Source organism: Melanerpes formicivorus, unplaced genomic scaffold, assembly GCF_026170545.1.
Source record: "Melanerpes formicivorus ecotype bairdi unplaced genomic scaffold, bMelFor1.0.p_v2 SCAF_237, whole genome shotgun sequence".
NCBI lineage: Eukaryota > Metazoa > Chordata > Aves > Piciformes > Picidae > Melanerpes > Melanerpes formicivorus.
Window position 1 is genome coordinate 317,501 of NW_027142589.1, and position 12,500 is coordinate 330,000.

Here is a 12,500-nt window from a genome sequence, read left to right on the forward strand (position 1 = left end):
CAGGGAGAGCACGTCTACTCGCCCAGGGAGAGCACGTCTACTCGCCCAGGGAGAGCACGTCTACTCGCCCAGGGAGAGCACGTCTACTCGCCCAGGGAGAGCACGTCTACTCGCCCAGGGAGAGCACGTCTACTCGCCCAGGGAGAGCACGTCTACTCGCCCAGGGAGAGCACGTCTACTCGCCCAGGGAGAGCACGTCTACTCGCCCAGGGAGAGCACGTCTACTCGCCCAGGGAGAGCACGTCTACTCGCCCAGGGAGAGCACGTCTACTCGCCGAGGGAGAGCACGTCTACTCGCCGAGGGAGAGCACGTCTACTCGCCGAGGGAGAGCACGTCTACTCGCCGAGGGAGAGCACGTCTACTCGCCGAGGGAGAGCACGTCTACCTCCCGCCTGAGGGAGAGCACGGGGGGGGGGGGACAAAGACAGGCGGCAGCAGCTTCGGTGAACGTCACCCGGGAGGCGACCGGGGCTGTCCCGGGGCAGTCCCGGGAAGCCGGCGTCCGACACAGGGAACCGTCAGCTGCCGGACCGGGGCGAATCCCCGCGGCCACGGCAGGGGTGGGGGCTCGAAGACAGCCGGCAGCCGCTTCGGTGAACGTCACCCGGGAGGAGACTGGGGCCCTCCCGGGACCGTCCCGGGAAGACGACGTTCGGCACGAGATCCCGGCCGCGGCCGGACCGGCTCGAAGCCTCGCGGTCCCGGCAGCAGCCGGAGCCACTCGCCGCCTCGGGCTCCCGGCCCCCTACAGATCCGGCGACTCGTTCGCGGGCGGCGGGGGGAGGCAGTGGAGGGGGTGCGGGGAGAAGCGGCAGCGGAGGCGGAGGGGGGGGGGGCTCGAAGACAGCCGGCAGCCGCTTCGGTGAACGTCACCCAGGAGGCGATCGGGGCCGTCCCGGGGCCGTCCCGGGATGCCGGCTTCCGGCACGGGGTCCCGGCCGCGGCCGGACCGGCTCGTATCCCCGCGGCTCCGGCAGGGGGGGGGGGGGCTCGAAGACAGCCGGCAGTCGCCTCGGTGAACGTCACCCGGCCGGCGACCGCGGCCGTTCCGGGGCCGTCCCGGGAAGCCTGCGACAGGCACGGGGTCCCAGCCGCGGCCGGACCGGCTCGAAGCCCCGCGGCCCCGGCACGGGGGAGGCCCAAAGACTGGCGGCAGCCGCTTCGCTGAACGTCACCCGGCCGGCGACCGGGGCCGTCCCGGGGCCGTCCCGGGATGCCGGCATCCGGCACGGGGTCCTGGCCGCGGCCGGAGCGGCTCGAATCCCCGCGGTCCCGGCAGCAGCCGGAGCCGCTCGCCGTTCGGGCTCCCGGCACCCTACGGATCCGGCGACTCGTTCGCCGGCGGCGGGGGGAGGCAGTGAAGGAGGTGCGGGCAGAAGCGGCAGCGGAGGCGGAGGGGGGGGGGGGGCTCGAAGACAGCCGGCAGCCGCTTCGGAGAACGTCACCCGGCCGGCGACCGCGGCCGTTCCGGGGCCGTCCCGGGAAGCCTGCGACAGGCACGGGGTCCCGGCCTCGGCCGGACCCGCACTGGGTGCCGCCGCCTCGGGCTCTCGGGACGGTATGGATCCGCCGACTCGTTCGCCGGCGGCGGGGGGAGGCAGTGGAGGGGGTGCGGGGAGAAGCGGCAGCGGAGGCGGAGGGGGGGGGGGGCTCGAAGACAGCCGGCAGCCGCTTCGGTGAACGTCACCCAGGAGGCGATCGGGGCCGTCCCGGGGCCGTCCCGGGATGCCGGCTTCCGGCACGGGGTCCCGGCCGCGGCCGGAGCGGCTCGAATCCCCGCGGTCCCGGCAGCAGCCGGAGCCGCTCGCCGTTCGGGCTCCCGGCACCCTACGGATCCGGCGACTCGTTCGCCGGCGGCGGGGGGAGGCAGTGAAGGAGGTGCGGGCAGAAGCGGCAGCGGAGGCGGAGGGGGGGGGGGGGCTCGAAGACAGCCGGCAGCCGCTTCGGAGAACGTCACCCGGCCGGCGACCGCGGCCGTTCCGGGGCCGTCCCGGGAAGCCTGCGACAGGCACGGGGTCCCGGCCTCGGCCGGACCCGCACTGGGTGCCGCCGCCTCGGGCTCTCGGGACGGTGTGGATCCGCCGACTCGTTCGCCGGCGGCGGGGGGAGGCAGTGGAGGGGGTGCGGGGGAGAAGCGGCAGCGGAGGCGGAGGGGGGGGGGGGCTCGAAGACAGCCGGCAGCCGCTTCGGTGAACGTCACCCAGGAGGCGATCGGGGCCGTCCCGGGGCCGTCCCGGGATGCCGGCTTCCGCCACGGGGTCCCGGCCGCGGCCGGACCGGCTCGAATCCCCGCGGTCCCGGCAGCAGCCGGAGCCGCTCGCCGTTCGGGCTCCCGGCACCCTACGGATCCGGCGACTCGTTCGCGGGAGGCGGGGGGAGGCAGTGAAGGAGGTGCGGGCAGAAGCGGCAGCGGAGGCGGAGGGGGGGGGGGGGGGCTCGGAGACAGCCGTCAACCGCTTCGGTGAACGTCACCCGGGAGGCGACCGGCGACCGGCCCGGGAAGCCATCGTCCGGCCCGGGATCCCGGCCGCGGCCGGACCGGCTCGAAGCCCCGCGGCCCCGGCACGGGGGAGGCCCAAAGACTGGCGGCAGCCGCTTCGCTGAACGTCACCCGGCCGGCGACCGGGGCCGTCCCGGGGCCGTCCCGGGATGCCGGCTTCCGGCACGGGGTCCCGGCCGCGGCCGGAGCGGCTCGAAGCCCCGCGGTCCCGGCAGCAGCCGGAGCCGCTCGCCGTTCGGGCTCCCGGCACCCTACGGATCCGCCGACTCGTTCGCCGGCGGCGGGGGGAGGCAGTGGAGGGGGTGCGGGCAGAAGCGGCAGCGGAGGCGGAGGGGGGGGGGGGGCTCGAAGACAGCCGGCAGCCGCTTCGGTGAACGTCACCCGGCCGGCGACCGGGGCCGTCCCGGGGCTGTCCGGGGATGCCGGCTTCCGGCACGGGGTCCCGGCCGCGGCCGGAGCGGCTCGAATCCCCGCGGTCCCGGCAGCAGCCGGAGCCGCTCGCCGTTCGGGCTCCCGGCACCCTACAGATCCGGCGACTCGTTCGCGGGCGGCGGGGGGAGGCAGTGGAGGGGGTGCGGGCAGAAGCGGCCGCGGAGGCGGAGGGGGGGGGGGGGCTCGAAGACAGCCGTCAGCCGCTTCGGTGAACGTCACCCGGGAGGCGACCGGGACCGGCCCGGGAAGCCATCGTCCGGCCCGGGATCCCGGCCGCGGCCGGACCGGCTCGAAGCCCCGCGGCCCCGGCACGGGGGAGGCCCAAAGACTGGCGGCAGCCGCTTCGCTGAACGTCACCCGGCCGGCGACCGGGGCCGTCCCGGGGCCGTCCCGGGATGCCGGCTTCCGGCACGGGGTCCCGGCCGCGGCCGGACCGGCTCGAATCCCCGCGGTCCCGGCAGCAGCCGGAGCCGCTCGCCGTTCGGGCTCCCGGCACCCTACGGATCCGCCGACTCGTTCGCCGGCGGCGGGGGGAGGCAGTGGAGGCGGTGCGGGCAGAAGCGGCAGCGGAGGCGGAGGGGGGGGGGCTCGAAGACAGCCGGCAGCCGCTTCGCTGAACGTCACCCGGCCGGCGACCGGGGCCGTCCCGGGGCTGTCCGGGGATGCCGGCTTCCGGCACGGGGTCCCGGCCGCGGCCGGACCGTCTCGAATCCCCGCGGTCCCGGCAGCAGCCGGAGCCGCTCGCCGTTCGGGCTCCCGGCACCCTACAGATCCGGCGACTCGTTCGCGGGCGGCGGGGGGAGGCAGTGGAGGGGGTGCGGGCAGAAGCGGCCGCGGAGGCGGAGGGGGGGAGGGGCTCGAAGACAGCCGGCAGCCGCTTCGGTGAACGTCACCCGGGAGGCGACCGGGACCGGCCCGGGAAGCCATCGTCCGGCCCCGGATCCCGGCCGCGGCCGGACCGGCTCGAAGCCCCGCGGCCCCGGCACGGGGGAGGCCCAAAGACTGGCGGCAGCCGCTTCGCTGAACGTCACCCGGCCGGCGACCGGGGCCGTCCCGGGGCCGTCCCGGGATGCCGGCTTCCGGCACGGGGTCCCGGCCGCGGCCGGACCGGCTCGAATCCCCGCGGTCCCGGCAGCAGCCGGAGCCGCTCGCCGTTCGGGCTCCCGGCACCCTACGGATCCGGCGACTCGTTCGCCGGCGGCGGGGGGAGGCAGTGGAGGCGGTGCGGGCAGAAGCGGCAGCGGAGGCGGAGGGGGCGGGGCTCGAAGACAGCCGGCAGCCGCTTCGCTGAACGTCACCCGGCCGGCGACCGGGGCCGTCCCGGGGCTGTCCGGGGATGCCGGCTTCCGGCACGGGGTCCCGGCCGCGGCCGGACCGTCTCGAATCCCCGCGGTCCCGGCAGCAGCCGGAGCCGCTCGCCGTTCGGGCTCCCGGCACCCTACAGATCCGGCGACTCGTTCGCGGGCGGCGGGGGGAGGCAGTGGAGGGGGTGCGGGCAGAAGCGGCCGCGGAGGCGGAGGGGGGGAGGGGCTCGAAGACAGCCGGCAGCCGCTTCGGTGAACGTCACCCGGGAGGCGACCGGGACCGGCCCGGGAAGCCATCGTCCGGCCCCGGATCCCGGCCGCGGCCGGACCGGCTCGAAGCCCCGCGGCCCCGGCACGGGGGAGGCCCAAAGACTGGCGGCAGCCGCTTCGCTGAACGTCACCCGGCCGGCGACCGGGGCCGTCCCGGGGCCGTCCCGGGATGCCGGCTTCCGGCACGGGGTCCCGGCCGCGGCCGGACCGGCTCGAATCCCCGCGGTCCCGGCAGCAGCCGGAGCCGCTCGCCGTTCGGGCTCCCGGCACCCTACGGATCCGGCGACTCGTTCGCCGGCGGCGGGGGGAGGCAGTGGAGGCGGTGCGGGGAGAAGCGGCAGCGGAGGCGGAGGGGGGGCGGGGGGGGACGATAGTGGCGGGGGGCGGGGGGTGCTCGAAGGCAGCCGGCAGCCGGTTCGGTGAACATTCGCCGGGGCGGGGGGGCGACCTGTCCGTGCCCGGGGCAGCCCCGGGAAGCCGGCAGCCAGCACGGGGTCCCGGCAGCACCTGTTCCCTGCCCTGGGACTTGCCGTGCCCGGCGGCCGGTTGCCGGGTGGGGGGAGCGATGAGAGGCGGGGCGCAGCGGCCGGGGCAGCGCCGGGCCGCAGCGGGGGGCTGGGCGGGTGGGGTAGGCGTCGAGCGGCAAGCCCTCGGCTGCAGCGAATGTTCGGCGGTGCGGGGCGGGGGGGGACGGGACGACACGTTGGGGGGCGCCGAGTCCGAGCCACCCCCGGCCCCAGGGGCGGCCGGAGGGGGAGGCCGGTGCCTGGCCCTGGGAGCTGCTGGGCGCCGGATGGCCGAGGGTGCGTCAGAAGCCGCCCGAGCGGTCGAGCAGGTCCTCCAGAAAGGCCTAGGGTGGCTTCGAGGGCCCCGGGAGCAGTCGAGGGAGGCCTCCAGGCAGGTCTGGAGTGGATGGGAGGCCTTCCAAAGCAGACAAGGGAGGCTGCCAGCGGGGCCTAGGCTGGCACTGCAGCCTGTAAATGGTTGGGGGGGGGGGGCCTCTGGTGCGGCCTGGAGTCTCTGGGTGGCGTCCAGAGAGGTGCAAAAGATCCTCTGGTGCGGCCTGTGGTGGCGGAGAAGCCTGCAGAGCGTGCGGGGGGAGGCTTCTGGTGCGGCCTGGGGTGGGTCGGAAGCCTGCAGAGCGTGCGGGAGAGGCTTCTGGTGCGGCCTGGGGTGGCTGAGAAGCCTGCAGAGCGTGCGGGAGAGGCTTCTGGTGCGGCCTGGGGTGGCTGAGAAGCCTGCAGAGCGTGCGGGAGAGGCTTCTGGTGCGGCCTGGGGTGGCTGAGAAGCCTGCAGAGCGTGCGGGGGAGGCTTCTGTTGGGGCCTGGGGTGGGTCAGAAGCCTACAGAGCGTGCGGGGGAGGCTTCTGGTGCGGCCTGGGGTGGGTCGGAAGCCTGCAGAGCGTGCGGGAGAGGCTTCTGTTGGGGCCTGGGGTGGCTGAGAAGCCTGCAGAGCGTGCGGGGGAGGCTTCTGCTGCGGCCTGGGGTGGCTGAGAAGCCTGCAGAGCGTGCGGGGGAGGCTTCTGCTGCGGCCTGGGGTGGCTGAGAAGCCTGCAGAGCGTGCGGGGGAGGCTTCTGGTGCGGCCTGGGGTGGCTGAGAAGCCTGCAGAGCGTGCGGGGGAGGCTTCTGGTGCGGCCTGGGGTGGGACGGAAGCCTGCAGAGCGTGCGGGAGAGGCTTCTGCTGCGGCCTGGGGTGGGTCGGAAGCCTGCAGAGCGTGCGGGAGAGGCTTCTGTTGGGGCCTGGGGTGGCTGAGAAGCCTGCAGAGCGTGCGGGAGAGGCTTCTGCTGCGGCCTGGGGTGGCTGAGAAGCCTGCAGAGCGTGCGGGAGAGGCTTCTGCTGCGGCCTGGGGTGGCTGAGAAGCCTGCAGAGCGTGCGGGAGAGGCTTCTGCTGCGGCCTGGGGTGGCTGAGAAGCCTGCAGAGCGTGCGGGAGAGGCTTCTGCTGCGGCCTGGGGTGGCTGAGAAGCCTGCAGAGCGTGCGGGAGAGGCTTCTGCTGCGGCCTGGGGTGGCTGAGAAGCCTGCAGAGCGTGCGGGAGAGGCTTCTGCTGCGGCCTGGGGTGGCTGAGAAGCCTGCAGGGCGTGCGGGAGAGGCTTCTGCTGCGGCCTGGGGTGGGTGGGAAGCCTGCAGAGCGTGCGGGGGAGGCTTCTGGTGCGGCCTGGGGTGGCTGAGAAGCCTGCAGAGCGTGCGGGGGAGGCTTCTGCTGCGGCCTGGGGTGGCTGAGAAGCCTGAAGAGCGTGCGGGAGAGGCTTCTGGTGCGGCCTGGGGTGGCTGAGAAGCCTGCAGAGCGTGCGGGAGAGGCTTCTGGTGCGGCCTGGGGTGGCTGAGAAGCCTGCAGAGCGTGCGGGGGGAGGCTTCTGGTGCGGCCTGGGGTGGCTGAGAAGCCTGCAGAGCGTGCGGGGGAGGCTTCTGCTGCGGCCTGGGGTGGCTGAGAAGCCTGCAGAGCGTGCGGGGGAGGCTTCTGGTGCGGCCTGGGGTGGCTGAGAAGCCTGCAGAGCGTGCGGGGGAGGCTTCTGGTGCGGCCTGGGGTGGCTGAGAAGCCTGCAGAGCGTGCGGGAGAGGCTTCTGGTGCGGCCTGGGGTGGCTGAGAAGCCTGCAGAGCGTGCGGGGGGAGGCTTCTGCTGCGGCCTGGGGTGGCTGAGAAGCCTGCAGAGCGTGCGGGAGAGGCTTCTGCTGCGGCCTGGGGTGGCTGAGAAGCCTGAAGAGCGTGCGGGAGAGGCTTCTGGTGCGGCCTGGGGTGGCTGAGAAGCCTGCAGAGCGTGCGGGAGAGGCTTCTGGTGCGGCCTGGGGTGGCTGAGAAGCCTGCAGAGCGTGCGGGGGAGGCTTCTGGTGCGGCCTGGGGTGGCTGAGAAGCCTGCAGAGCGTGCGGGGGAGGCTTCTGCTGCGGCCTGGGGTGGCTGAGAAGCCTGCAGAGCGTGCGGGGGAGGCTTCTGGTGCGGCCTGGGGTGGCTGAGAAGCCTGCAGAGCGTGCGGGGGAGGCTTCTGGTGCGGCCTGGGGTGGCTGAGAAGCCTGCAGAGCGTGCGGGAGAGGCTTCTGGTGCGGCCTGGGGTGGCTGAGAAGCCTGCAGAGCGTGCGGGGGAGGCTTCTGCTGCGGCCTGGGGTGGCTGAGAAGCCTGCAGAGCGTGCGGGAGAGGCTTCTGCTGCGGCCTGGGGTGGGTCGGAAGCCTGCAGAGCTTGCGGGGGAGGCTTCTGGTGCGGCCTGGGGTGGGTCGGAAGCCTGCAGAGCATGCGGGGGAGGCTTCTGCTGCGGCCTGGGGTCTCTGGGTGGCCTCTAGAGAGGTGCAAAAGACCCTCTGGGTTGGGCTGGGGTGGCTCTTGGACCCCTGCCACACAGTGGAGAGAGGCCTCCGGCCCGCCACCTGTGTCCCTGTGTGCCTGAGTGCCTGTGTCCCTGTGTCCCTGTGTCCCTGTGTCCCTGAGTGCCTGAGTGCCTGTGTCCCTGTGTCCCTGTGTCCCTGAGTGCCTGAGTGCCTGAGTGCCTGTGTCCCTGTGTCCTTGTGTCCCTGTGTCCCTGTGTCCCTGTGTGCCCGAGTGCCTGTGTCCCTGTGTCCCTGTCTGTGTACCTGTGTGCGAGAGTGTCCGGCACGCCACCCAGCGGCGGCGGGCAAGCAGGTAGGCGGGTGGGCGGGCCGGCGAGGGCCAGTGTGAGTTTGGGGGGTGGGAGGGGAGGCGGCAGCTGGAAGCGTCAGAGGAGGGGGCGTGGCTCCGGCTGGCCCCGGGAGCAGGTTCCCGGGACCGGGACCGGCTGGACCCGGCGGGTGGTTGATCCCGGGGCGGGGGGGCAGAGGCGGCGGGAAGCGGCAGCTGCGTGTGCGGCGGGGGGGTGGAGGGCGAACCGCGGCGGGAAGCGGATGCTTCAGAGCAGGTTACGGGGGCGGGGACGGACGACACCACCTGTCCCCGCCCCGGGACGGGCTGGACCCGGCGCCCTGGACCCGGCGCCGTGTACCCGCCGCCGCCCCCGCCGCCGCCCCCCTCCGCCACCCCCGGGACCCCGACGTTTTTTGGCGCCCGCGCCTTTTTTTTGCTCCCCCGCCTGCCCGCGCTGCCCCGGGCCCTCCCCCGGGGCGGGGCGGGAGGGAGGGACGGACGGACGGGTAGCCGGGGATCTCCGAGCGCGCGCCACCAGACCGAGGCGGGGTCCCGGCGGCGGGCGGCGGCGGCGGCGGGCGGCGGCGGCAGCAGCAAGCGACGGCGGGGGGGGGCAGGCTAGGGAGAGAGGGGGAGCGGCATGCGGTAGGGCTGGGGGGTTTGTTTCGGGGGGGAGGGGTGGGGGGGGGGTGGCAGCGGTCAGCGAGAGCGGGGAGAGGGGGAGCGGCATGCGGTAGGGCTGGGGTGTTTTTGGGGTGGGGGGCGTTGGGGGGATTAGCGGGCGGGGCGGGCAGCCCAGCCAAGCGGCAAGCCGGGGGGGCGGGCGAGGGCGGCTTTAGGGCCGGAGGAGCGGAGCGCAACCTCCCCCGTGCAGGCTCCAGCGTGGAGAGCAGCAAGTTTTTGGGGACGGGGGACGACGGACGGGAGGGGCAGCGGCGAGAGGCTAGCTGCGGCAAGGGGCACCGGCACGGCCGCCCTAACAGCGCCGCCTCGGTCGCAGGGGTTAGAGAGCAGCCGGGCAGCCCGGGAGGGAAGCGGCAGCCCGCGTCGCGATCCCCCCTCCAGGGGACAATGTGGGAAGGGGAAGCCGCGGCGGCTTTGGCGGGGGGTGCCCAGCTGCTAGCGGCTTCGGGGGGCAGTTAGCGGCGGCGGGGGGGGGGGGAGATGGGTCGCGGCAGCGGCAAGAGATAACGGCGGGCGGGGGGGCTCCGTGCAAAGCGGTAACGGGAGCCGGGGGGTGTGGGGAGCTGGGGGTGGCAGCAGCGGCAAGAGGCAACGTCGGGAGGGGGGGCTCCGCGCAAACCGGTAACGGGGGCCGGGGGGTGTGGGGGGGGCGGTGGTGGCCGCGGCAAGAGGCAACGGCAGGCGGGGGGGCTCCGCGCAAACCGGCAGCGGGGGGGGGGGGCGGGGGTAGCGGCAAGAGGCAACGGCGGGAAGGGGGGGCTCCGCGCAAACCGCTAACGGGAGCCGGGGGGTGTGGGGAGCTGGGGGTGGCAGCAGCGGCAAGAGGCAACGTCGGGAGGGGGGGCTCCGCGCAAACCGGTAACGGGGGCCGGGGGGTGTGGGGGGGGCGGTGGTGGCCGCGGCGAGAGGCAACGGCAGGCGGGGGGGCTCCGCGCAAACCGGCAGCGGGGGGGGGGCGGGGGTAACGGCAAGAGGCAACGGCGGGAAGGGGGGGCTCCGCGCAAACCGGCAGCGGGGGGGGGGCGGGGGTAGCGGCAAGAGGCAACGGCGGGAAGGGGGGGCTACGCGCAAACCGGCAGCGGGGGGGGGCGGGGGTAGCAGCAAGAGGCAACGGCGGGAAGGGGGGGCTCCGCGCAAACCGGCAGCGGGGGGGGGCGGGGGTAGCGGCAAGAGGCAACGGCGGGAAGGGGGGGCTCCGCGCAAACCGGCAGCGGGGGGGGGGGGCGGGGGTAGCGGCAAGAGGCAACGGCGGGAAGGGGGGGGCTCCGCGCAAACCGCTAACGGGAGCCGGGGGGTGTGGGGAGCTGGGGGTGGCAGCAGCGGCAAGAGGCAACGTCGGGAGGGGGGGCTCCGCGCAAACCGGTAACGGGGGCCGGGGGGTGTGGGGGGGGCGGTGGTGGCCGCGGCAAGAGGCAACGGCAGGCGGGGGGGCTCCGCGCAAACCGGCAGCGGGGGGGGGGCGGGGGTAGCGGCAAGAGGCAACGGCGGGAAGGGGGGGCTCCGCGCAAACCGGCAGCGGGGGGGGGGGGCGGGGGTAGCGGCAAGAGGCAACGGCGGGAAGGGGGGGCTCCGCGCAAACCGGCAGCGGGGGGGGGGCGGGGGGTAGCGGCAAGAGGCAACGGCGGGAAGGGGGGGCTCCGCGCAAACCGGCAGCGGGGGGGGGGGCGGGGGGTAGCGGCAAGAGGCAACGGCGGGAAGGGGGGGCTCCGCGCAAACCGGCAGCGGGGGGGGGGGCGGGGGGTAGCGGCAAGAGGCAACGGCGGGAAGGGGGGGCTCCGCGCAAACCGGCAGCGGGGGCGGGGGGGGAGGCGGTCAGGGGCGGGGGGAGATTTCTAGAGATGCCGGCAGACCTTCTCCCCGGAGAACAGCGCTGTTGAAGAAAAGACTGCTTCAGAACACAACCTTTAATGAAAGACGCTCGATGAAAACAACACTTAATAAAAGAAGGTTTCATGCCGACTGCCTCTCTTCATTTACGCCGCCGCGGGGGGGGGGGGGTTGGGGGGCCGGGCGGGCGATACCAGGCGGCCCTCGTCCCGGGGACCACGTCTACCCCGCGGTTCCAGCCTCCGCGCGCTAAGTGCCCGCCCGGCCGCGGGGAGCACGTCTACCTCCTGCCGCACGGCTCAGTGCACTAAGTCCCCCCTCGCCATGGAGAGCACGTCTACCTGCCAGCTCAGGGAGAGCACGTCTACTCACCGAGGGAGAGCACGTCTACCTCCTCGGGAAGGAGAGCACGTCTACCTCCTGGGAAGGAGAGCACGTCTACCTCCTCGGGAAGGAGAGCACGTCTACCTCCTGGGAAGGAGAGCACGTCTACCTCCTGGGAAGGAGAGCACGTCTACCTCCTCGGGAAGGAGAGCACGTCTACCTGCCGCCGCACGGCTCAGTGCACTAAGTCCCCCCCTCGCCAGGGAGAGCACGTCTACCTCCTCGGGAAGGAGAGCACGTCTACCTGCCGCCGCACGGCTCAGTGCACTAAGTCCCCCCCTCGCCAGGGAGAGCACGTCTACCTCCTCGGGAGGAGGAGGAGGCCCGCCGCGCGCCGCCGGGAACGTGCCCCGAACCCGGCCTCGCCTCGCGTGCACGGGGAAATAAAACCCCCTTCGCTTCCCCACCCAACGGGGGGGGGGGGGGGGGTGTGTCTCTCGCTGGCCGCCCCGTGCCGTCGCGGAGACGCCACGAAGCGAGGCAGCGGAGACCCCCCCCCCCCCACCCCGGGGAGCGAGGGGGGCCGGGCGCACAACCCCGCCGGAGGAGAGCGCGCGCGCGCCTCCGCACCGGCCCCTCCAACGCCGCCACCGCTGCGGCCCATCCCGGACTTTCTTTTCAAACCCCAGCGGCACGAGCCCCTTCCATCCTCCCCCGGCGCCACCGCGCCGCCGGCTTCGCTCGCTCGACCCCTTCCGTGGCCCCGCGGCCAGGCGGACAGCGGACGGCGCTGAGCCGGGGGGCGGGCCCCCGCTCTCCCCGTTTCCACGCGGAGACCGGGGGTGGGACGCCCCCGGCTGCCCGCCCGTCCCCCACCCGGCACGCGCCGGGAAGGCGAACGGGGAAGCCCGCGGGCAGGGCCCGGGACCGGGACAGCCGCAGCCGGTGGCAGGGTGCCCTCCGGCGAGGGACCGGAGCCGGAGACGCCGAGCGACGCCCGCCGCCGCTCGGACGCGGTCACGCCACCCGAAACCGGCCCCGGACGGGGGGGAACCGGCAGCGCGAGACCGCCGAGGGCGCCAGCTCGCCGGGGCCCCGCTCTGGGGCCTGGGCAAAGGGAAAAGGGACCGGGAGGTCCGCAGCGGCCCGCGCCGCAAGAGGCGCCGCCGCCGAGCCGCGGCAACGCGCCCGCACAGAACCCCCGGCGGGGGCGAAGCGCCCTGGGCCAGCCCCCACCGCGGGGGCTCGCCGCCCCGGCCCGCGAGAAGCCCGCGCTTCAACGCGCCGCCGGGGACGCCCGTGGCGAGGCGAGGCGCGGGCCGGACCACGGCCGACCTCGCGCGGTGGGCTCTCTCCGGCCGAGCGCTCGGACCGCAGAGAGGGGGGGGGCAGCAGAGTCCCCTCCCCGGCCCGGCGGGCCCCCGGAGGACGACGAGCGCGATGACGGCGGACCTAGCCAGAGGCATTGCGGGGGCAACCCCCGCCCCTCTGAAGGCACCCGCCCGCCCCCCGCGCTCGCCCCCGCATCCGGGGGTGGCGCGCCGAGCCGCCCGGGTCTTTAAACCGCC